The sequence below is a fragment of the Oncorhynchus mykiss genome, chromosome 27 (assembly GCF_057628025.1).
Source record: "Oncorhynchus mykiss isolate SJ-2025 chromosome 27, ASM5762802v1, whole genome shotgun sequence".
Lineage (NCBI taxonomy): Eukaryota > Metazoa > Chordata > Actinopteri > Salmoniformes > Salmonidae > Oncorhynchus > Oncorhynchus mykiss.
Genome location: NC_143048.1, coordinates 3,824,800 through 3,848,085, shown reverse-complemented (window position 1 = coordinate 3,848,085; position 23,286 = coordinate 3,824,800). Strand labels below are relative to the sequence as shown.

The 23,286-nt window shown below is 43.4% G+C and overlaps 1 long non-coding RNA gene across 2 annotated transcripts; it reads right to left on the bottom strand.

Moving 5' to 3' along the window:
• Window positions 1–15,303: 15,303 nt before the first annotated feature.
• On the bottom strand, window positions 15,304–18,783 carry LOC118944765 (uncharacterized). Of its 2 annotated transcripts, none has more exons than XR_016492592.1 (3): window positions 18,222–18,783; window positions 16,394–16,741; window positions 15,304–16,071 (listed from the first exon to the last, which is right to left on the bottom strand). It is a non-coding gene; the product is annotated as an uncharacterized LOC118944765 (long non-coding RNA). The 2 variants fall into 2 exon arrangements; XR_016492593.1 differs by having other exon boundaries at window positions 15,304–16,030; window positions 18,222–18,763.
• Window positions 18,784–23,286: the final 4,503 nt, after the last annotated feature.

Sequence of the window (23,286 nt, the reverse complement as noted above, 5' to 3'; positions counted from 1 at the left end):
ATGATTGTGTCCCACTTGTTGTTGATTCTTCACAAAAAAATACAGTTTTATATCTTTGTTTGAAGCCTGAAATGTGGCAAAAGGTCGCAAAGTTCAAGGGGGCCGAATACTTTCGGGAAGGCACTGTATGTTCGGTTGTAGCTGAAAGTGAAAGTTGAAAAGATGTATTTTCGGGTTGTTTTTTCAATTACTTGAAAACAACTTAATTTCAAGGTACTTACAGCCTATACACCTTGTCACAGTATAATGAATTGAGTTTATAATCAATTGTATTAACAATCCAACATCACTCCAGTATTTCTTTACATCATTCAAATGCTAATTGTCTTTATTCCATTACTGAAGAAGCATGACTCAAATCACCTCATATTTCAAACATTCAGCCTGACAAAAGATACATGTTTTTAAATTCCATGCCTCACCATTCAGTTAATTATTGCCAATACATATTAACAAAGGGGTGTGTACATTTGTTTTTGATATTTCATATTTACAATTATGTAACATTTAGTAATAATTATTTATGCAACCAACTGACAATTTTTGGGTACAATTATATTGACATTGTTGCCCTGCTTTTAGAATATCAGGGTTCATTCTCAGATGTGCCAACCCAAATGTACTAGAGCACGACACTGGGGACTGGGCCCCGATCCAACAACATGCCTATCGAATGAAACCTGAAACCTGAAAAGAGAGAGAAGCTCCGCAGTGAGGTGGAAAGTTACTACTGATATTGCAGGAGTTTCCTCTTGATATCAGACATGTCTTTGGAACAACTTGGTCGCTGATTGTCTCAATTGTCGTGGCAGTCAAAAAGATCTGTGTTTTGCATTTAGCCCGTGTGTTATCATGGGTCACAATTTATTTTGACACGTTTTTCCGTGTTGGAGATTAGTTTTTTATTTTATTTTATGTATTTTTTTTAAACTGCACTGTTGGTTAGGGGCTTGTAAGTCAACATTTTACTGTTAGGTCTACTACACCTGTTGTATTCAGCATTTCACTGTTAGGTCTACCTGTTGTATTCGGCGCATGATTTGAGTTTTGTTCGTTCCAAGGGGACGAGAGTTCTAGAAGCTAGTGAGTTTTAAGATTCTCTAAAAAGAAAAAAAGAATAATATGATTGTATATTATTATTTAGAAATGTGTTTTTTCTTGTTTTCAATTGTTGACAGCAAGTTGTTTTCTGTTCGTGGTAAGAAAACTTGTCCAACAAAAATATAGGATATATTTGTTGTCTTAAGCTGTTACAGGCTTTGGTTTTTCCATTTATGTTTTGAGGTTGGACTTTAGCACGTCGAACTCACTGACTGGTGTCACCTCGTTAGTCAGTATGTGTTACACCTGTGCTGGCTTGTCCATCTCGTTAGTGGGAACGTGTTTCACCTGAGCTGGTCCAGGTTCTATTTAACAGTGTCTGGCCCAGTGCTCCAGTTGTCCTGATAGATGTGGAGAGTCAACACCTTTAGTTGCTCCACCTTTTTGGTTTGCTTCCTGTCTAAGTTTGGTGTGGGTTTTTCTTTTGTTTTCCTCTTCTTGGGCAGATTTAGTGGGTCTCATGGTGGGTGTCTTTTAGGTCCCAGTTGTTGTTACTAGTCAACTTTCAGTGGACACCCCCATAGTGTCTTTCAGAACCCAACCTAGAAAACAAGCTTATATTTTGGGTTGGATGTTGCATCCAATTTATAATGTAATCAATGGCATTTCCATAAATGCTCATTAGTCTTCTGTTTTTTATCTTATGTTGTGTACTAAATATTTCTGTTTATTTCCATTGTTTTTTCCTGTGAAGCCATTGTGTTGCATCCATGTCTGAAATGCGCTAAATAAATAAAGCTTGATTTGATTTCAACAAATGAACCCAATGACTGACCAATCATCAGACTATTGGTCCCTCTTAGTATGAAAATCAGTATCAATCCCATGTCAAAGAATTCAATTTCTGACAATTGAAACAAACAGATCAATCCCACTTTTCCAGCCTGCTGAAGGCGTGGTGGAGTGTTAAACACCACCCCCGGCTCTACCACAGCCCTGTTTATGTCATGTTCTGTGGCCTTGTCGTTCCATTTCTTGACTGCCCCTGCAACACAGAAATAAACCCATTTAGTCATATTATATAAAACACTCAAAGTAATGATATGGAGCATCTATGGCCTCAGTTGCACCTAAATTTGACTTCTGTCATTGATCACTCCAAGCTGCATTAGGTTCTGATCTACCAGGATGTCCACTGAATATAAATAAGCAATGTAAAGAGATCATAATAACAAAGAACAAATTAATGTGCCTGAGGGGAAATTAACTTTCATACAGCCAAAAGGGGTGAGAAATTACACCAATATCAGTGGACAATTTGCAATAATGTAAATAAACATAGATGGAACATATTCCCTTTTGCTTATGTAATGAACTTCTATGGGGACATACACATTTACCATCTAATTCATGTGTGACCTCTCACCTCTGGCTGTAGAAGTATTCTTCCTAACCAGTCCATCAACAGCTCTCTGACTAAGCTCCATCCTCACTGGTTCTTCAGAGGAGAGGAAGGCTGAGGAGGGATGGAAGGATGAATGGCTCAGTCAGTCAATAAAGTGTGGAGCTGCTGTCTGACAAAATCACTATTTTAGTAGTTAAAGGAAATAAGGCTTTATGACTGCTGAATACCAACTATCAATCACTTAGATCATGTATTTTCAGGTAGAGATACATCATTGGGATGTCCCTAGCCCATTTTAGTTGACATTTAACAGGGTTAAGGTTAGGGTAGGGATGTCCCAAGGATCCCGGATAGCATTGACCATTGTGCATTCTTCTGTCTCTTTTACATAGCAGGTGATGGGATCTGACTTCTGACCTTGAAAATATTAAATATCTTTATTATGTGAAATCTAATGAAACTATAATGTATGTTGATACTAATATGATGTACAATATTCCATGATGTTTCTATATGATAACAACAGCGTAATATATTTAATGTGCCATATACTATTTTTTAACAGTTTCACTAATTAACTTAATCATTATGATTCAACATCAGTTCACGTCTCACCTCATACTGTATTGGAACAGCAGCAGCTGACTGCCCAGTTCAACGTCTCACCTCATACTGTATTGGAATAGCAGCAGCTGACTGCCCGGTTCAACATCAGTTCACCGTCTCACCTCATACTGTATTGGAGCAGCAGCAGCTGACTGCCCAGTTCAACGTCAGTTCACTGTCTCACCTCATACTGTATTGGAGCAGCAGCAGCTGACTTGATCGATGATGCTAATCATCATGTTTTGAATCTGAGAGTAAATAGAGCCAACTACAACTCTGAAAATAAAGGGTTCAACTGGAGTTGTTCTCAGATCCCCTTAGAACCGTAGGGTTCTTGGTCAATGAAAAACAGCCCCAAAAGGTTCTTCACAGAACTTGTTAGAAGGTGGGTTCATCAAGGAACCTCCGTTGTTGCTGGACTTCTTCCGGGAACTTCGCAATTACAACTGAGGGCTGGAAAAACCATGGATCATTGTTATTCTAACTTCCGCGACACATATAAGGCCCTGCCCCGCCCTCCTTTCGGAAAAGCTGACCATGACTCCATTTTGCTGATCCCTGCCTACAGACAGAAACTAAAACAAGAAGCTCCCACGCTGAGGTCTGTCCAACGCTGGTCCGACCAAGCTGATTCCACACTCCAAGACTGCTTCCATCACGTGGACTGGGATATGTTTCGTATTGCGTCAGATAACAACATTGACGAAAACGCTGATTCGGTGTGCGAGTTCATTAGAACGTGCGTTGAAGATGTCGTTCCCATAGCAACGATTAAAACATTCCCTAACCAGAAACCGTGGATTGATGGCAGCATTCGCGTGAAACTGAAAGCGCGAACCACTGCTTTTAATCAGGATAAGGTGACTGGTAACATGACCGAATACAAACAGTGCAGCTATTCCCTCCGCAAGGCTATCAAACAAGCTAAGCGTCAGTATAGAGACAAAGTGGAATCTCAATTCAACGGCTCAGACACAAGAGGTATGTGGCAGGGTCTACAGTCAATCACGGACTACAAGAAGAAAACCAGCCCAGTCACGGACCAGGATGTCTTGCTCCCAGGCAGACTAAATAACTTTTTTGCCCGCTTTGAGGACAATACAGTGCCACTGACACGGCCTGCAACGAAAACATGCGGACTCTCCTTCACTGCAGCCGAGGTGAGTAAAACATTTAAACGTGTTAACCCTCGCAAGGCTGCAGGCCCAGACGGCATCCCCAGCCGCGCCCTCAGAGCATGCGCAGACCAGCTGGCCGGTGTGTTTACGGACATATTCAATCAATCCCTATACCAGTCTGCTGTTCCCACATGCTTCAAGAGGGCCACCATTGTTCCTGTTCCCAAGAAAGCTAAGGTAACTGAGCTAAACGATTACCGCCCCGTAGCACTCACTTCCGTCATCATGAAGTGCTTTGAGAGACTAGTCAAGGACCATATCACCTCCACCCTACCTGACACCCTAGACCCACTCCAATTTGCTTACCGCCCAAATAGGTCCACAGACGATGCAATCTCAACCACACTGCACACTGCCCTAACCCATCTGGACAAGAGGAATACCTATGTGAGAATGCTGTTCATCGACTACAGCTCGGCATTCAACACCATAGTACCCTCCAAGCTCGTCATCAAGCTCGAGACCCTGGGTCTCGACCCCGCCCTGTGCAACTGGGTACTGGACTTCCTGACGGGCCGCCCCCAGGTGGTGAGGGTAGGCAACAACATCTCCACCCCGCTGATCCTCAACACTGGGGCCCCACAAGGGTGCATTCTGAGCCCTCTCCTGTACTCCCTGTTCACCCACGACTGCGTGGCCACGCACGCCTCCAACTCAATCATCAAGTTTGCGGAAGACACAACAGTGGTAGGCTTGATTACCAACAATGACGAGACGGCCTACAGAGAGGAGGTGAGGGCCCTCGGAGTGTGGTGTCAGGAAAATAACCTCACACTCAACGTCAACAAAACTAAGGAGATGATTGTGGACTTCAGGAAACAGCAGAGGGAACACCCCCCTATCCACATCGATGGAACAGTAGTGGAGAGGGTAGTAAGTTTTAAGTTCCTCGGCATACACATCACAGACAAACTGAATTGGTCCACTCACACAGACAGCATCGTGAAGAAGGAGCAGCAGCGCCTCTTCAACCTCAGGAGGCTGAAGAAATTTGGCTTGTCACCAAAAGCACTCACAAACTTCTACAGATGCACAATCGAGAGCATCCTGGCGGGCTGTATCACCGCCTGGTACGGCAACTGCTCCGCCCACAACCGTAAGGCTCTCCAAAGGGTAGTGAGGTCTGCACAACGCATCACCGGGGGCAAACTACCTGCCCTCCAGGACACCTACACCACCCGATGTTATAGGAAGGCCATAAAGATCATCAAGGACAACAACCACCCGAGCCACTGCCTGTTCACCCCGCTATCATCCAGAAGGCGAGGTCAGTACTGGTGCATCAAAGCTGGGACCGAGAGACTGAAAAACAGCTTCTATCTCAAGGCCATCAGACTGTTAAACAGCCATCACTAACATTGAGTGGCTGCTGCCAACACACTGACTCAACTCCAGCCACTTTAATAATGGGAATTGATGGGAAATGATGTAAAATACAGTGCCTTGCGAAAGTATTCGGCCCCCTTGAACTTTACGACCTTTTGCCACATTTCAGGCTTCAAACATAAAGATATAAAACTGTATTTTTTTGTGAAGAATCAACAACAAGTGGGACACAATCATGAAGTGGAACGACATTTATTGGATATTTCAAACTTTTTTAACAAATCAAAAACTGAAAAATTGGGCGTGCTAAATTATTCAGCCCCTTTACTTTCAGTGCAGCAAACTCTCTCCAGAAGTTCAGTGAGGATCTCTGAATGATCCAATGTTGACCTAAATGACTAATGATGATAAATACAATCCACCTGTGTGTAATCAAGTCTCCGTATAAATGCACCTGCACTGTGTTAGTCTCAGAGGTCCGTTAAAAGCGCAGAGAGCATCATGAAGAACAAGGAACACACCAGGCAGGTCCGAGATACTGTTGTGAAGAAGTTTAAAACCGGATTTGGATACAAAAAGATTTCCACTGAAAGTGGTGTATCTCCCCCATTTTTCAGAGTAAAAGCCTGAAACAATGCCTAAAGACTGGCCACATGTAGAAGAAGCCATAGTGGTAGGAATTTTATGAATAATGACTAAACAATATCTACATTTAAATAGAACTATAACTAATTAAACTCTACCCTGTTTTATTATATCTGATTAATAAAGTTTGTTCATATGGAAGGGATTATGTAGCATGAACAAGGAGTAATTAAACATAATAAACACCATTCCAACTAGGTTGGGAGGAATGGTTTGTGGGTTTTTAAGTAAGCAAAAAGGATCGTTAACCTATGGTTGAGCCGACTCAACTTAGCTCTGGGATGTTTAGATAAGGCAGTGCGTGCCTCCCTAGGTTTTCCATTATCTGGAGCTGTCTGCTAAATAGTGATAGATGGTGGTGAGACTTCAGAAGTTAATCTTGATGTGTGTGTGCGCTGGAGGTTGGAATAAACCTGCTTTGTCCTGGTCGATAGGAGGAAGGACATTTTATAAACTATGATGTCATATTTTGTATATACAGTATATCAAGTGAGTACACCCCTCACATTTTTGTAAATATTTGAGTATATCTTTTCATGTGACAACACTGAAGAAATGACACTTTGCTAAAATGTAAAGTAGTGAGTGTACAGCTTGCATAACAGTGTAAATTTGCTGTCCCCTCAAAATAACTCAACAAACACTCATTAATGTCTAAACCGCTGGCAACAAAAGTGAGTACACCCCTAAGTGAAAATGTCCAAATTGAGCCCAATTAGCCATTTCCCTCCCCGGTGTCATGTGACTCGTTAGTGTTACAAGGTCTCAGGTGTGAATGGGGAGCAGGTGTGTTAAATTTGGTGTCATCGCTCTCACACTCCCTCATACTGACTGGTCACTGGAAGTTCAACATGGCACCTCATGGCAAAGAACTCTCTGAGGATCTGAAAAAAATAATTGTTGCTCTACATAAAGATGGCCTGGGCTATAAGAAGATTGCCAAGACCCTGAAACTGAGCTGCAGCATGGTGGCCAAGACCATACAGGGGTTTAACTGGACAGGTTCCGCTCAGAACAGGTCTCGCCATGGTCGACCAAAGAAGTTGAGTGCATGTGCTCAGCATCATATCCAGAGATTGTCTTTGGGAAATAGACGTATGAGTGCTGCCAGCATTACTGCAGAGGTTGAAGGGGTGGGGGGGTCAGCCAGTCAGTGCTCAGACCATACGCCGTACACTGCATCAAATTGGTCTGCATGGCTGTCGTCCCAGAAGGAAGCCTCTTCTAAAGATGATGAACAAGAAAGCCCACAAACAGTTTGCTGAAGACAAGCAGACTAAGGACATTGATTACTGGAACCATGTCCTGTGGTCTGATGAGACCAAGATAAACTTATTTGGTTCAGATGGTGTCAAGCGTGTGTGGCGGCAACCAGGTGAGGAGTACAAAGACAAGTGTGTCTTGCCTACAGTCAAGCATGGTGGTGGGAGTGTCATGGTCTGGGGCTGCATGAGTGCTACCGGCACTGGGGAGCTACAGTTCATTGAGGGAACCATGAATGCCAACATGTACTGTGACATACTGAAGCAGAGCATGATCCCCTCCCTTCGGAGACTGGGCCGCAGGGCAGTATTCCAACATGATAACGACCCCAAACACCTCCAAGACGACCACTGCCTTGCTAAAGAAGCTGAGGGTAAAGGTGATGGACTGGCCAAGCATGTCTCCAGACCTAAACCCTATTGAGCATCTGTGGGGCATCCTCAAACGGGTGGAGGAGTGCAAGGTCTCTAACATCCACCAGCTCTGTCGTCATGGAGGAGTGGAAGAGTACTCCAGTGGCAACCTGTGAAGCTCTGGTGAACTCCATGCCCAAGAGGGTTAAGGCAGTACTGGAAAATGATGGTGGCCACACAAAATATTGACACTTTGGGCCCAATTTGGACATTTTCACTTAGGTGTGTACTCACTTTTGTTGCCAGCAGTTTAGACATTAATGGCTGTGTGTTGAGTAATTTTGAGGGGACAGCAAATTTAAACAGTTATACAAGCTGTACACTCTCTACTGTTGTCACATGAAAAGATATACTCAAATATTTACAAAAATGTGAGGGGTGTACTCACTTTTGTGATATACTGTAAACTGTTGTTCGTGGTTCCATTAGGAGCGCGCTCCGAGAATAAATACTATTATCTAATTTTGATAAGACTGGTCTCTGTCTATTTTATGCAAATAAGAATCTTACACATTCTTATAAAATAGACTGGGTTAATTTAATTAATGAACACATATAGGAATTATGAAATTCCGATGACACAGAGATCCTGAACTGGGTCCTAAGTCTTTGTATGGTGGATAGGCTTTCAATGGAAAAACAGCCTTTCAAAATAATAGTACTTCCTGGATGGATTTTCCTCAGGTTTTTGCCTGCAACATTAGATCTGTTATACTTACAGACATTATTTTAACAGTTTTGGAAACCTCAGAGTGTTTTCTATCCAAATCTACTAATTATATGGACATCCTAGCTTCTCGGCCTGAGTAGCAGGCCGTTTAATTTGGGCACGGTTTTTATCCAAAATTCCCGAATGCTGCCCCCTGCACTAGTGAAGTTAAGCATTCTGTTTGATTAAATGATTAAGACACACAAATGACTCAAAGTCATAACTTCGGAGCCGGTCGTCACTATGACCCGACCAGAGGGAGCCTGTCGTCACTATGACCCGACCAGAGGGAGCCGGTCGTCACTATGACCCGACCAGAGGGAGCCGGTCGTCACCATGACCCGACCAGAGGGAGCCGGTCGTCACCATGACCCGACCAGAGGGAGCCGGTCGTCACTATGACCCGACCGGAGGGAGCCGGTCGTCACTATGACCCGACCAGAGGGAGCCGGTCGTCAACATAACCCGACCAGAGGGAGCCGGTCGTCAACATAACCCGACCAGAGGGAGCCGGTCGTCAACATAACCCGACCAGAGGGAGCCGGTCGTCAACATAACCCGACCAGAGGGAGCCGGTCGTCAACATAACCCGACCAGAGGGAGCCGGTCGTCAACATAACCCGATCAGAGGGAGCCGGTCGTCAACATAACCTAACCAGAGGGAGCCGGCCATCCGCTGCTGAAGTTTTCAGTAATAGACTAATAGACTACAGATAGATAGAGTAATAGACTAGTAATAGACTACACCAGCAGTCGGCAACCTTTTCCATTTGGAGTGCCAATTTATCTGACCATTTCTACCAATCTGTGTGCCAGTTATGATTTTCATATGCACATTTTCGTGGAACAGTTTCATTTAATTTATAATAGTATCTCAATCATTGTCTGTGATTAATCTACATTATATCTAAATGAAAATGATACAAATCTAAAAGTAACTTTTATTGCAATTACCAACATAAAGCCAACAAATAAAAACATTGCATTCTGCAGGTAGAAAATATCCTGATAAAAATAAATATCCTAGAAATTACATTGGCTGCACATGGCCGGTCTACAACAAACTTGAAACATTGTACCAACTATCAACTGTGTCAGGAAACTCGGATAGCAAGCTTGCAACATTCTATAAAATATTTGAGGCCCTCAGGTTCCTGCTCCAGTGAGTTCTGGGCAGACACAGCTGTAGGCTATTTGTTCAAAGGATAAGAAGTAATCAGGTATTTTATGACATTTCCACTGCATCAGAGCATTCCATTTTTCCCTTTTATGCTGAGTGGTTATCGAAAGGGTGAGAGCTGGAAATATTTTATGAAAATACTTTTTGTCAGCATTTGCAGCACTTTTTGTCATTCGCAATTGATTTTGATTGGACTTTGTTTACTTGCTGTTTGTAGGTGAAGAAAAAAATACTTTGAGAAGCTCCACAACTCATTAGTGGTGCAGCGTTAAGAAAATCAGAAATACTATCAGACATCCCCAAATGGGCACATTTATAGGCCTACATTTGTTTGCAGGCCAGGTAGATTAATCCTACTTCTATATGGGTAATCAGGTGGGCGTCCTTACTCAACATTGACAGGAGTGTTTCAAACAAAAGACAATGAATAAATTGATAAAACTGACGCATCTTGTAGGGTCAGGTCTGGGATGTCTGCCAGGGGCCGTTTCATTTAGTATCCATTGGGGAATGATTTTATTTCCCCATAGTATGTTGTACCGAAGTTGACTGACTGAAAGGGAGTGTAACTTTGATTATAATTACACTTCCCTGAAGGAGAGAAACGAGGTACAACGCCTGTTTGTTCCCGCCCTTTCCTGGGTGGGTGAAGAGCTGTATTACATTTAAGGAATAAATCCAAGCCTCACGCACATCACCTGTGGAAGGCGGGTCTTCCAGCGAGGCGTGGATGTGATAGTATGTTATGCCTAGTTTCCCTCCTTCAGGGAACAGTAGTTATAGTCATAACATTACGCTTGTCATATGATGAACTTCAACTTAAATACGGGATTTTGCTTTCAGACAGTTTTTTTGTATTCTGAAATGCACTCGAACTATGTATCGAACTAACATCATTCCTTATGTTACGCTGGGAAAACAGTTTAATGGGCACAGAAATACTAAATAATTTCAGAGTTTGCTAAATCCAATGGTTTTAAACAGAGTCATCTTGTAATCCAAGATGGCGTAGCAGTAAGACGTGTTTGTTGTTGTAAATTTAATGTTTTTTTCATCTTTTTTTGTATATATTGCAATATATTTCAAACTTTTTCAATTTTTAAATGAAATATACCTTCCGGCAACCCCCCTCACCCAATGTGATACGGATCTGCTATTTTTTTTTAGACCTTATAGCTTGAACCTCCATCAGAAGCTAGCCATAGCTACTAGCTATTTAGTCATTGTTAGCCACTGCTAGTGGCCTTTACCTTTTTAGCTCAGACACCAGCCGCTTTTAGCCTGGATAATACCTGCCAGTCTGCACAGCGTGATATCAACCCTGAGCATATCGGAGTGTGATATCAACCCTGAGCATATCGGACTGTTTTTCTCCACTACATCACCGTATTCCTGCCGTAAGCTCTGGACCATTACACCAGATAATCGCAGCTAGCTAGCTGCCACCATGTGGCCCAGCCCCGAAGCTAGCCTTGAGCCAGGCCCATCTCCCGGCCAGCTCAGTGGACCCTATGATCACTCGGCTACACAGCTGATGCCTCCCAGACTCTTCACTACGACGACTACAAGACACTACATCACCGGATTCCTGCCGTAAGCTCTGGACCTTTGCACCGAATTGCACCGAGCCAAGTGCATCTCCCGGCTAGCAAACAAAATTACTCCAGCTACAATACCTCTTTTGCCAATTGGCCTGGACCCTTTGTCGACACAGAGCCCCGCCGATCCATCACAACTGGTCTGCCGATGCAATTCTGTCAGATTTGCTCTCAACCGGCCTTTGTCAGATCACGGTTCTTCATTTTGTTTATTTTGTTTATCTGTCGGCCCCAGCCTCGAACTCAGGCCCTGTGTGTAGTTAACTGACCCTCTCTGCCCATTCATAGCCATTTTACCTGTTGTTGTTGTCTTACCCATTGTTGTCATAGCTAGCTCTCCCAATCAATACCTGTGATTGCTTTATGCCTCGCTTTATGTCTCTGTCTAATGTCAATATGCCTTGTATACTGTTGTTTAGGGTAGTTATCATTGTTTTGTTTTACTGCGGAGCCCCTAGTCCCACTCAACATGCCTCAGAGAACTCTTTTGTCCCACCTCCCACACATGCAGTGATCTCACCTAGCATAACTGGTGCCTCCAGAGATGCAACCTCTCTTATCGTCACTCAATGCCTAGGTTTACCTCCACTGTACCCGCACCCTACCATACACCTGTCTGTACATTATGCTTTGAATCTATCCTACCACGCCCAGAAATCTGCTCCTTTTATTCTCTGTTCCCAACGCACTAGAGGACCAGTTATGATAGCCTTTAGCCATACCCTCATCTTACTCCTCTGTTCATTGGGTGATGTAGAGGTTAACCCAGGCCCTGTGTGTCCCCAGGCATTTGTTGACTTCTGTAATCGAAAAAGCCTTGGTTTCATGCATGTTAACATCAGAAGCCTCCTCCCTAAGTTTGTTTTACTCACTGCTTTAGCACACTCCGCCAACCTTAATGTCCTTGCCATGTCTGAATCCTGGCTTAGGAAGGCAACCAAACATTCTGAAATGTCCATCCTCAACCACAACATTTTCCGTCAAGATAGAACTGTCAAAAAGAGAGAAGGTGCAATCTACTGCAGATATGGCCTGCAAAGTTCTGTCATACTTTCCAGGTCCATGCCCAAACAGTTCGAGTTTCTAATTAAAAAAATTAATCTCTCCAGAAATAAGTCTCTCACTGTTGCCGCTAGTTATTGACTTCAGCTCCCAGCTGTGCCCTGGACACCATATGTGAATTGATTGCCCCATATCTATCTTCAGAGTTCGTTCTATTAAGTGACCTAACCTGGGATATGCGTAACACCCTGGCCGTCCTACAATCCAAGCTAGATGCCCTCAATCTCACACAAATTATCAAGGAACCCACCAGGTACAACCCTAAATCCGTAAACATGGGCACCCTCATAGATATTATCCTGACCAACTTGCCCTCCAAATAAACCTCTGCTGTTTTCAGTCAGGATCTCAGCGATCACTGCCTCATTGCCTGCATCCGTTATGGGTCCGCAGTCAAACGACCATCCCTCATCACTGTCAAACGCTCCCAAAATCACTTCTGCAAGCAGGCCTTTCTAATCGACCTGACCTGGGTATCCTGGAAGGATATTGACCTCATCCCATCAGTAGAGGATGCCTGGTTGTTCTTTAAAAGTAATTTCCTCACCGCCTTAAATAAGCATGCCCCTTTCAGGAAATGTAGAACTAAGAACAGATATAGCCCTTGGTTCACTCCAGACCTGACTGCCCTCAACCAGCACAAAAACATCCTGTGGCGTACTACACTAACAGTCACCCCACGCAGCTACTTGCCCAAGCCTCCCCAGCTTCTCCTTCACCCAAATCCAGATAGCTGATGTTCTGAACGAGTTGCAAAACCTGGACCAGTACAAATCAGCTGGGCTAGACATTCTGGACCCTCTCTTTGTAAAATTATCCGCCGCCATTGTGGCAACCCCTATTACTAGTCTGTTCAACCTCTCTTTCGTATCGTCCGAGATTCCTAAAGATTGGAACGATTCCTCGGTCATCCCTCTCTTCAAAGGGGGTGACACTCTACTATTACAGACCTATATCCATCTCTAGACCCAAACTATTACAGACCTATATCCATCCTGCCCTGCCGTTCTGAAGTCTTTGAATGTCCCCAGTCCACCTGGCCGTTGCTGCTGCTCCAGTTTCAACTGTTCTGCCTTATTATTATTGGACCACGCTGGTCATTTATGAACATTTGAACATCTTGGCCATGTTCTGTTATAATCTCCACCCGGCACAGCCAGAAGAGGAGTGGCCACCCCACATAGCCTGGTTCCTCTCTAGGTTTCTTCCTAGGTTTTGGCCTTTCTAGGGAGTTTTTCCTAGCCACCGTGCTTCTACACCTGCATTGCTTGCTGTTTGGGGTTTTAGGCTGGGTTTCTGTACAGCACTTTCAGATATCAGCTGATGTACGAAGGGCTATATAAATCAATTTGATTTGAAGTTAACAAACAGATCATTGACCATTTTGAATCCCACCGTACCTTCTCCGCTGTGCAATCCAGTTTCCGAGCTGGTCACGGGTGCACCTCAGCCACGCTCAAGGTACTAACGATATCATAACAGCCATCGATAAAAGACAGTACTGTGCAGCCGTCTTCATCAACCTGGCCAAGGCTTTCGACTTTGTCAATCACCGTATTCTTATCGGCAGACTCAACAGCCTTCGTTTCTCAAATGACTGACTCGCCTGGTTCACCAACTACTTCTCAGACAGAGTTCAGTGTGTCAAATCGGAGGACCTGTTGTCCTGACCTCTGGCAGTCTCTATGGAGGTACCAAAGGGTTCGATTCTCGGACCGACTTTTTTCTCTGTATATACCAACGATGTTGCTCTTGCTGCGGGTGATTCCTTGATCCACCTCTACGCAGACGACACCATTCTGTATACATCTGGCCCTTCTTTGGACACTGTGTTAACAAACCTCCAAACGCGCTTCAATGCCATACAACACTGGCCTCCAACTGCTCTTAAACGCTAGCAAAACGAAATGTATGCTCTTCAACCGATCGCTGCCCGTACCAGCCTGTCCAGCATCACTACTCAGGACGGTTCTAACTTAGAATATGTGGACAACTATAAATACCTAGGTGTCTGGCTAGACTATAGACTCTCCTTCCAGACTAATATTAAGTATTTCCAATCCAAAATTAAATCTAGAATCGGCTTCCTATTTCGCATCAAAGCTCGTAAAACTGACTATCCTACCGATCCTTGACTTTGACGATGTCATTTTCAAAATAGCCTCCAACACTCTACTCAGCAAACCGGATGCAGTCTATCACAGTGCCATCCGTTTTGTTACCAAAGCCCCATATACCACCCACCACTAGGACCTGTATGCTCTCGTCGGTTGGCCCTCGCTACATATTCGTCGCCAAACCAACTGGCTCCAGGTCATCTATAAGGTCTTTGCTAGGCCGCCTTCACTCAGCTCACTGGTCACCATAGCAACACCCACCCATAGCACGCGCTCCAGGAGGTATATTTCACTGGTCATCCCCAAAGCCAACACCTACTTTGGCCGCATTTCCTTCCAGTTCTCTGCTGCCAGTGACTGGAACGAATTGCAAAAATTGCTGAAGTTGGAGACATATCTCCCTCACTAACTTTAAGCATCAGCTATCTGAGCAGCTTACCGATCGCTGCAGCTGTACACAGCCCATCTGTAAATAGCCCATCCAACTGCTACCTCATCCCCATATTTTTTTTTTCTCTCTTTTGCACACCAGTATTTCTACTTGCACATCATCTTTATTGCCTTTCCTCCTTACTCCATTTGCACACACTGTATATAGATTTTTCTATTGTGTTATTGACTGTACTTCTGTTTATCCCACATGTAACTCTGTGTTGTTTTTGTCGCACTGCTTTGCTTTATCTTGGCCAGGTCGCAGTTGTAAATGAGAACTTGTTCTCGACTGGCCTACCTGGTTAAATAAAGGTGAAATAAAAAATTAAATCTTAACTTTATTGATAACACCTAAATGGATACTGTCATTAACGCGGTTCTTCAATAATTACACATAATTCATACTGTAGCAAACATTATATTAAACAGGACATTCAAATGAGCCTTACAATTATAATCCAAAGTAGTGTGAAATGCACTCATAAGCAACCTGGAAATGGAGGTTACTCCCCTGAGTTTTCCCCCATTCACATTCAGAATACATTGTGAAAAACTAAAATCTTTGCTCACCATTTTTGCTCCAGGCAGATATAGTACATCCATAACTATCGGCTTCCTCATTAGCAGGTAGGAGTTTCTGTAATCAAATTGCCCTCGTGCCGCAATTTTAGCAAACACAGAAGGGGGCCTTGGAGACCAAAGTCGTCTGGCACGCTGTTTAGAGTTTCAACAACATGAATATCCTATTTCTAGCCGACAATCATCGATGTTACTACTAATGTGAAAACAAGACAAAATATGACTTTTCTTGCTCATTTTAAGACAATTGTCAAATAATGTTAACATTGATTACAGACGTCAATTGCTGTACAACTTCATGGCCACGCTGTTTGCATCACCTTTTACAATGGATGTGGGCCTTTAGTCATCTGTCTGACTTTGTTGTTCACACAGGAGAGATACGGGACTATTGTGGATCCTCTGGGGAGCCTCAACAACCACATGATGCTGAAGAGGCAGAGAAGAGTCTCTCCAGATCAGAACACCTCAAACACCTGCAGAGATCCACAGGGAAGAGAACTCACTGCTGCTCTGACTGTGGGAAGAGATTCACCTCATCAGGCATTAAAATTCACCAGAGAACACACACAGGAGAGAAACCTTATAGCTGTGGTCAGTACATGAAGGAGTTATTTCGTGATATCAATGAATTAGTGTCACAATGTAGAATGTTTTAACATTGAAGTAGGAGTATTTTAAGTAATTTCACAATGTAGAACCCTAAAGGTTTTCCCCATTCAATTGATTTCAGCGTGATATAAGCCTCAGGGGGAAAATCCAGGCTCTGAATTGAAAGAGTACTATTTATGAGATTTAGCAAAAAGTGACTAACACAAATAGAGTTGTGTTACACTTACCATGTTGGTGACCCACTTCAATCAAAATGCAACACTTCTAAATGTAGCTAGCTGTTTTCTTGAAGTTGTTCTCTAAACACCTAAAACTCTTTCCACAGTGGGAGCAGTGATAAGGCTTCTCTCCTGTGTGTGTTCTCTCATGCCCAACCAGGGCCCCAAACTGAGTAAAATTCTTTCCACAGTGGGAACAGTGGTAGGGCTTTTCGCCTGGATGTATTCTCTCTTGAATTTTCAGGCTCCCATACCACCTAAAACTCTTTCCACAGTGGGACCAGTGGTGTTGGTTAGGCGTCTCCGGGTCTGTTTCCTCTGAGGAACTCTTCCCGCTGTCAGAGTCTGGTCTCTCTCCTGCCAAAGACAAACATATTATTTAGTTAAACAGAGAGACCTGAATGAAACCAACATTAAATAAAATTGTTTAATCTAAACTAGATCCCTCAATAACCGGAGGTCAGTTTTCACAACATTACATCATTAAAAATACACTTGGTGACGGTGAGATTTAAAAACAAATGACGTAGAGCTCCAAATCTAATTTCTCAGGGAATATCTTGATGTCATAATAAGAGCTCTATAATACTAGATAATGTCATCTTTACAGGCTGAGCAGAGCTCTATAATAATAGATAATGTCATGTTTACAGGCTGAGCAGAGCTCTATAATAATAGATAATGTCATGTTTACAGGCTGAGCAGAGCTCTATTATAATAGATAATGTCATGTTTATAGGCTGAGCAGAGCTCTAAAATAATAGATAATGTCTTGTTTTTAGGCTGAACAGAGCTCTATAATAATAGGTAATGTCATGTTTATAGGCTGAGCAGAGCTCTAAAATAATAGATAATGTCTTGTTTTTAGGCTGAACAGAGCTCTATAATAATAGATAATGTCATGTTTATAGGCTGAGCTCTATCTGTCTATAGCTTGACAACATTCAGCTGTTTTCTTTAAATGTATTATCATCTAACACTTACAATTTCTTTCCTTTTTGGTTACTAACCAGTTATATCAACTAAGTTAAACTAGCAACATTAGCAAACTTGTTAGCTATATTTCAGAGGTTAAAAATTCAATTAAATGTGTTACACATTTACACCTGCTATGTTGACAATAAACAGAATGTCCCACAAAATGTGTACATATTACTTTTTTGAAAACTCTCATAACCTAACTTATATAAAACTTAACTTACATTAATTGCAATAAAAATCAGTGGTCAGCTAGCTAGAAGGGTGTATGTAGTCGTAGTTAATAGTTTTTTGTTTCTTGTTGTCTATTTTAATTGAAATAATCCACAGTACGGTAGTTATGTTGGATAAATAAAACACATAACACATTTTAATCTCAACATCAAATCCTTTCTGGGTAACGATGAAGTTTCTTCCTGGTTTTGTTTTCAAAGATGTCCACTGTCTGGGTGTTCACTCCCCCAACAGGTTACTATAGCAACACACATCACCCCCCACGGGTTACTATAGCAACACGCATCACCCACCACGGGTTACTATAGCAACACACATCACCCACCACGGGTTACTATAGCAACACGCATCACCCCCCACGGGTTACTATAGTAACACACATCCCCTGTCATTTCTATCTTGTTTGTCAATTCTGAGTGACATTTAAGTTGTGAATTTGCTAATCCATTGTTAAGGTTTTGTTGGTGACACACTCTTTGGTGGTATTACACATCTTACAGTGTAGTTATCAATTCCTACATTAAATAATAACACATTCAAGCATAAACATTCAGTAGAATGCTGCTTTAAAACCATGCACCAGTTCAACAATAGTTTGTGCTCCTGTTTTTAAGACAGTACTTACTGGTCTTAATCAGATCGCATGTCTCCTCCTCCTATTCTTGTTCTTCCTTCTCCTCCTTCAATGTGACAGTTATCTCCTTCACTCCAAAAACAGCATCCTCCTCCCTCTCTTCCTCCTCTTCTTTTACTGTAACATCCTCCTCCTCTTTCACTCTGAACGAGTCTTCTTCTTTTGTCTCTCTGTAACAGCCTCACCCTCTACTTCTTCGTTTACTGTAACATCCTCCCCTTCATTCTCCTCTTTCACGACAATGTTCAGCCAAATACCTTCTTTCTCCGTCCAGCAGATCTCCTGTTCTTCAGCAGGAGGAGAGTAGCTTGGTGAACTCAGGGTCAGTGATGTTAGCCTGCTAACCTAGCTAGTTAGCGACTAGCCTAGTGAAAAGCTAATTTATCAAGGGGAAACTAGTTGAAATACATAATTATGTTTCAAATACAGAGGCAAATATACACCGAAGCAGTCTGAACAGCTTGAATGTTTCGGCTTGGATGCTACCGAGGTGTCTGACTAGCTGTTGTTGTTGAAGTAGCGTCCCGTCCACTAGATTATACGTCACACTGGCAGCGTCGCCGGAACCTAAAAGACGCACATCGCCATCTATTGACTGGAGTGGGCAACGCAGATACATTTTTATTATATTTCCAGACAAAAAAGTGCATTTTTACATTTATTTTATTAAATAATAATATAATAGTCAGACAACTGCAGATTTGTAATAAGTATGAATTTAAAACCTACTTCTACATTCTACCAACCCAACAGATGTTTCTACTACAGTGCATATTAACCAATGAGGTGGGTCTTTCCACATTCTACCAACCCAACAGATGTTTCTACTATGAAGCAACGCTTTCAGGTTCAAGTTTAATTCCCAAATAGCCGATACAGGTTTGGTCATTATCAGGTATTGGAGCGTTGAAAGATGATGCACAACAACGGTTTCTTCCAGGAAACCACGACTCCAACAACCAGCGCGGTCGAAATAACTGTAAAGTACGTCGCCATCAAAACGACTACCGCTACAATCGACCTGTTCGCAATACTTGGGTATTGGGATCTGACCTCATTGATCTGTCAGTAAGCTATGTCTACATGGGTATTGGGATCTGACCTCATTGTTCTGCCAGTAAGCTATGTCTACATGGGTATTTGGGATCTAACCTCATTGATCTGTCAGTAAGCTATGTTTACATGGGTATTGGAATATTGGGATCTAACCTCATTGATCAGTCAGTAAGCTATGTCTACATGGGCATTGGGATCTCAGCTATAGTATAATCCATCAAAGCAGTCCTACCAGCTGCAGCGTAATGAACCTTGTCTGATAGCCAATCAACCGTGTCCTGAGCCTGTCGCCTGCAGTCCGTGAACAAAAGTTTATTTTTTTTCTCGTAAAGTTATACTGGGTACATGGGCCACATAAATAATTACCGTCCAGCACATTGTCTAGAAAGGTACTGTTCCTAGGCGTCATTGCAAATAAGAGTTTGTTCTTAACAATTGTCAATTTAAATAAAGGAAGAAAAAAAAGCCATCAGCCATTGGTATAATTGAACTACAATGACCATAATGCATTGCATGCCTACTTGTCTTGTCTGTTTATTTTACACCTGCTATGTAAAAGTGGAAGAAGAATGCATGATGGTCAATGCAATCTGGGATCCTTGAGACATCTATACCTTAACCATTTTAAATGTCAACTTCAACGGGCTAGGGACGTCCCAAGGATGTATCTCTACCTGAAAATACATGATCTAAGTGATTTATAGTTGGTATTCTGCAGTCGTAAAGCCCAATTTACTTTAACGAACTACTAAAATTGTGATTTTGTCAGACAGCAGCTCTACACTTTATTGACTGACTGATCCATTCATCCTTCCATCCCTCATCAGCCTTCCTCTCCTCTGAAGACCCAGTGAGGGTGGAGCTCAGTCAGAGAGCTGTTGATGGACTGGTTAGGAAGAACACTTCTACAGCCAGAGAGGTGAGGTCACACATGGTTTAGATAGTAAATATTTATGTCTCCTTAGCGGTTCATCACGTAAGCAAAAGGTGATATGATCCATCATCCATGTTAATTTACATTAGTGCAAATTGTCCACTGATATTGGTGTAATTTCTCACCCCTTTTGGCTGTATGAAAGTTAATTTCCTCTCAGGCACACACATTTGATATTATGAAGGTAATTTGTGTAAAATGTACTTTGCCCTACTCATTCACCCCATCTCTTTACATTGCTGATGCATATTCAGTGGCCTGACTTCATCCAGACTATGTCAAAAGCCCATCCTGGTAGATCTGAACCTAATGCAGCTTGGAGTGATCGGATGACAGATGTCACATTTAGGTGCCAGGTGTAACTGAAGTCATAGATGCTCCATATCCATTAGTTTGAATGTTTAATATGTGTTTCTGTGTTGCCGGGCAGTCAAGAAAAGCAGAGCTGTGCGAGACCACCTCAATCCCCTGGTAGAGCCGGGTAGTGGTGTTTAGTGTTTACCACTCCACCACGCCTTCATCAGGCTGGAAAAGTGGGATTGATACTGTTCTTCATACTAAGAGGGACCAAGAGTCTGTTGATTGGTCAGTCGTTGGGTTTATTTGTTGAAATCAAATCAAGCTTTATTTATACAGCACATTTCAGACATGGATGCAACACAATGGCTTCACAGGAAAAAAACTAAATGAAAATAAACAAAAATATTTAGTACACAACAGAAGATTAACAACTGAAAGACTAATGAACATCAAGGAAATTCCATTGATTAAAATATTAATTGGATGCAATATCCAACCCAAAATATTAGCTTGTTTTTTAGGAGAGGTGTCCACTGGGAGTTAACTAGTAACAACAACTGGGACCTAAAAGACACCCACCATGAGACCCACAAAATCTGCCCAAGAAGAGGGAAACAAAATAAAAACCCACACCAAACTTAAAGACAGGAAGTAAATCAAAAAGGTGGTTAAAATAATTTATTACAATCAATACCATTCATACTATTACAAAATCATAATTCTCATTCATTCTTAATTAATTCTATTTACAAAAACATCAAACAAAAACAAACCTCAGGGGAGCATCGTCCCTCCCCGTCATACCTAACCAATACCTAACCCTTTCCCTATCTCCCCTTCCCTAATCTATCCCCTTACCAAACTCACTAACACTCCCAGCCCTAAACCCCCTTTCCACCTCTCCCGTGCCGCATGCTTCCCCCACTTCCTCTCCTCCCTCTTCATCTTCCCCCTCAAATCACCTTCCACCCTTCTCACTATCCCTTCCACCCCCCAATCTCTCCCTGTCTTGACTAAATTCTGCCTGGCTTCCCACAGTCCCTTTTTAAAGAGACTCATGAGAAGCCACAGCAGAAACCTGTCCCTATCCGTTCCCTTTGCTCTCCCTACGCCTCTCTCTAGCCTAGCCCATGTCAAAACAAAATCACTCCTAACCACACCTAGCATTACCCGTGCCCTAGCCCAGACTAGTCCGGCAAAGGCACAGTCCCAAAAGGCATGGCGCACAGTCTCCTCCCTGCCACAAGAGGATCTTGGACATGTGGGGGATTGCACCAAACTATACCGGTACAAGATGGCACGTACCGGCAAGCACTTATGGAGGCCCAACCAATTCAGGTCCTTGAGCCTATTGTCCAGGCCCCGCGCCTGCACTCCCTCCCAGACCACTGACGAGATGCCCGCTACAGGCGCAGGACTCCCTGCCTGCCTGACCTCCTCGTACAGGTGCCTGTGGTCTAAACCTACTTGGGCAACTTCAACCTCAGGGTGCGCACGCAGCCACTTGGCCGCATGGCCAAAATGCCACGGCAGCTGTTCCGCCCGAGGACCCGCGTTAGACCACACCATTACGCTTCTCGCCTTATACGAGAAAAACACCCGCAGGAGGTAACCGGACAGGTGTATAACCGGACGAGCAAGCTCCGTCAACAAGAAAGAAACAAAAATGGCGTCCAGCTTGAGGGGGAAATGTGGTACCCCCCTACCTCCCTCCCCGATGGGACAGATCATGCGTGCCCTGGCGACCCACTCGCACCTGCCACTCCACATAAACTGAAACACAAGCCTCACTAGAGGCCTCCTCAGACAAGCCGGCAATGGGTAGATGTATGCCACATACAAAAGAGACGGCAACACATCCACCTTTAGGACCAGGACTTTGCCCATAAAAGATAAATACCTAGCCTTCCACATTGCTAGCTTCCTCTGTACCACTGCGATACGCATGTTCCAGTTTAGCGTCGCTGAGCCGGAGGTCTCAAAATGAACCCCGAGAATCCTCAGGGCCCCTTCACAGAGAGATAACCCCCCAGGCACATCCGTTCTACCGCGCCATCTTCCGAAAAACTTGACGGAAGACTTTGCATGGTTCAGAACCGCTCCCGACGCTCGGGTGAAATCCCCAAAGATGGCAAGGGACCTTGTCAGGCACGAGTCCTTGCACAACAGCAAGGAAGTGTCGTCGGCGTACTGCGTCATCTTAACACGCAGCCCACCGCTTCCAGGGATCAACAAGCCTTCCACCCCTGTGTCTGCCCTAATGGCAGCCCCCAGAGGCTCCATGTACAGAACGAAGAGGAGAGCCAAGAGTGGGCATCCCTGCCTGACCCCAGACGAGAGGTCAAAAACGTCACCTAAGTGACTATTTACACTAACTCGACACCCCGCTCCGACATATAAAGTACGGATCCATCCTATAAACTTCTCCCCAAATCCTAATCTACCTAACACCCTGAATAGAAAATATCTATTCACGCGATCAAAAGCTTTCGCCTGATCTAGCGCTGCTACCATTAAAGGCAGCCCTCTATCTTCAACCCAAGCGATGGAATCCCTGATCAACTGTAGGTTCCATCTTATAGAGCGGCCCTCTACCCCGCACGTCTGATCCTCGTGGACGACGTAGGGAAGGGCTGTGCGCAACCGGTCTGCTAAAACCTTTGCAAGAATCTTGTAATCTACGCACAGCATGGTCAATGGCCGCCAGTTGCCAAGGTCAGTTGCTTCCCCCTTCTTATAAAGAAGTGACAGCACACCAACAGCCAT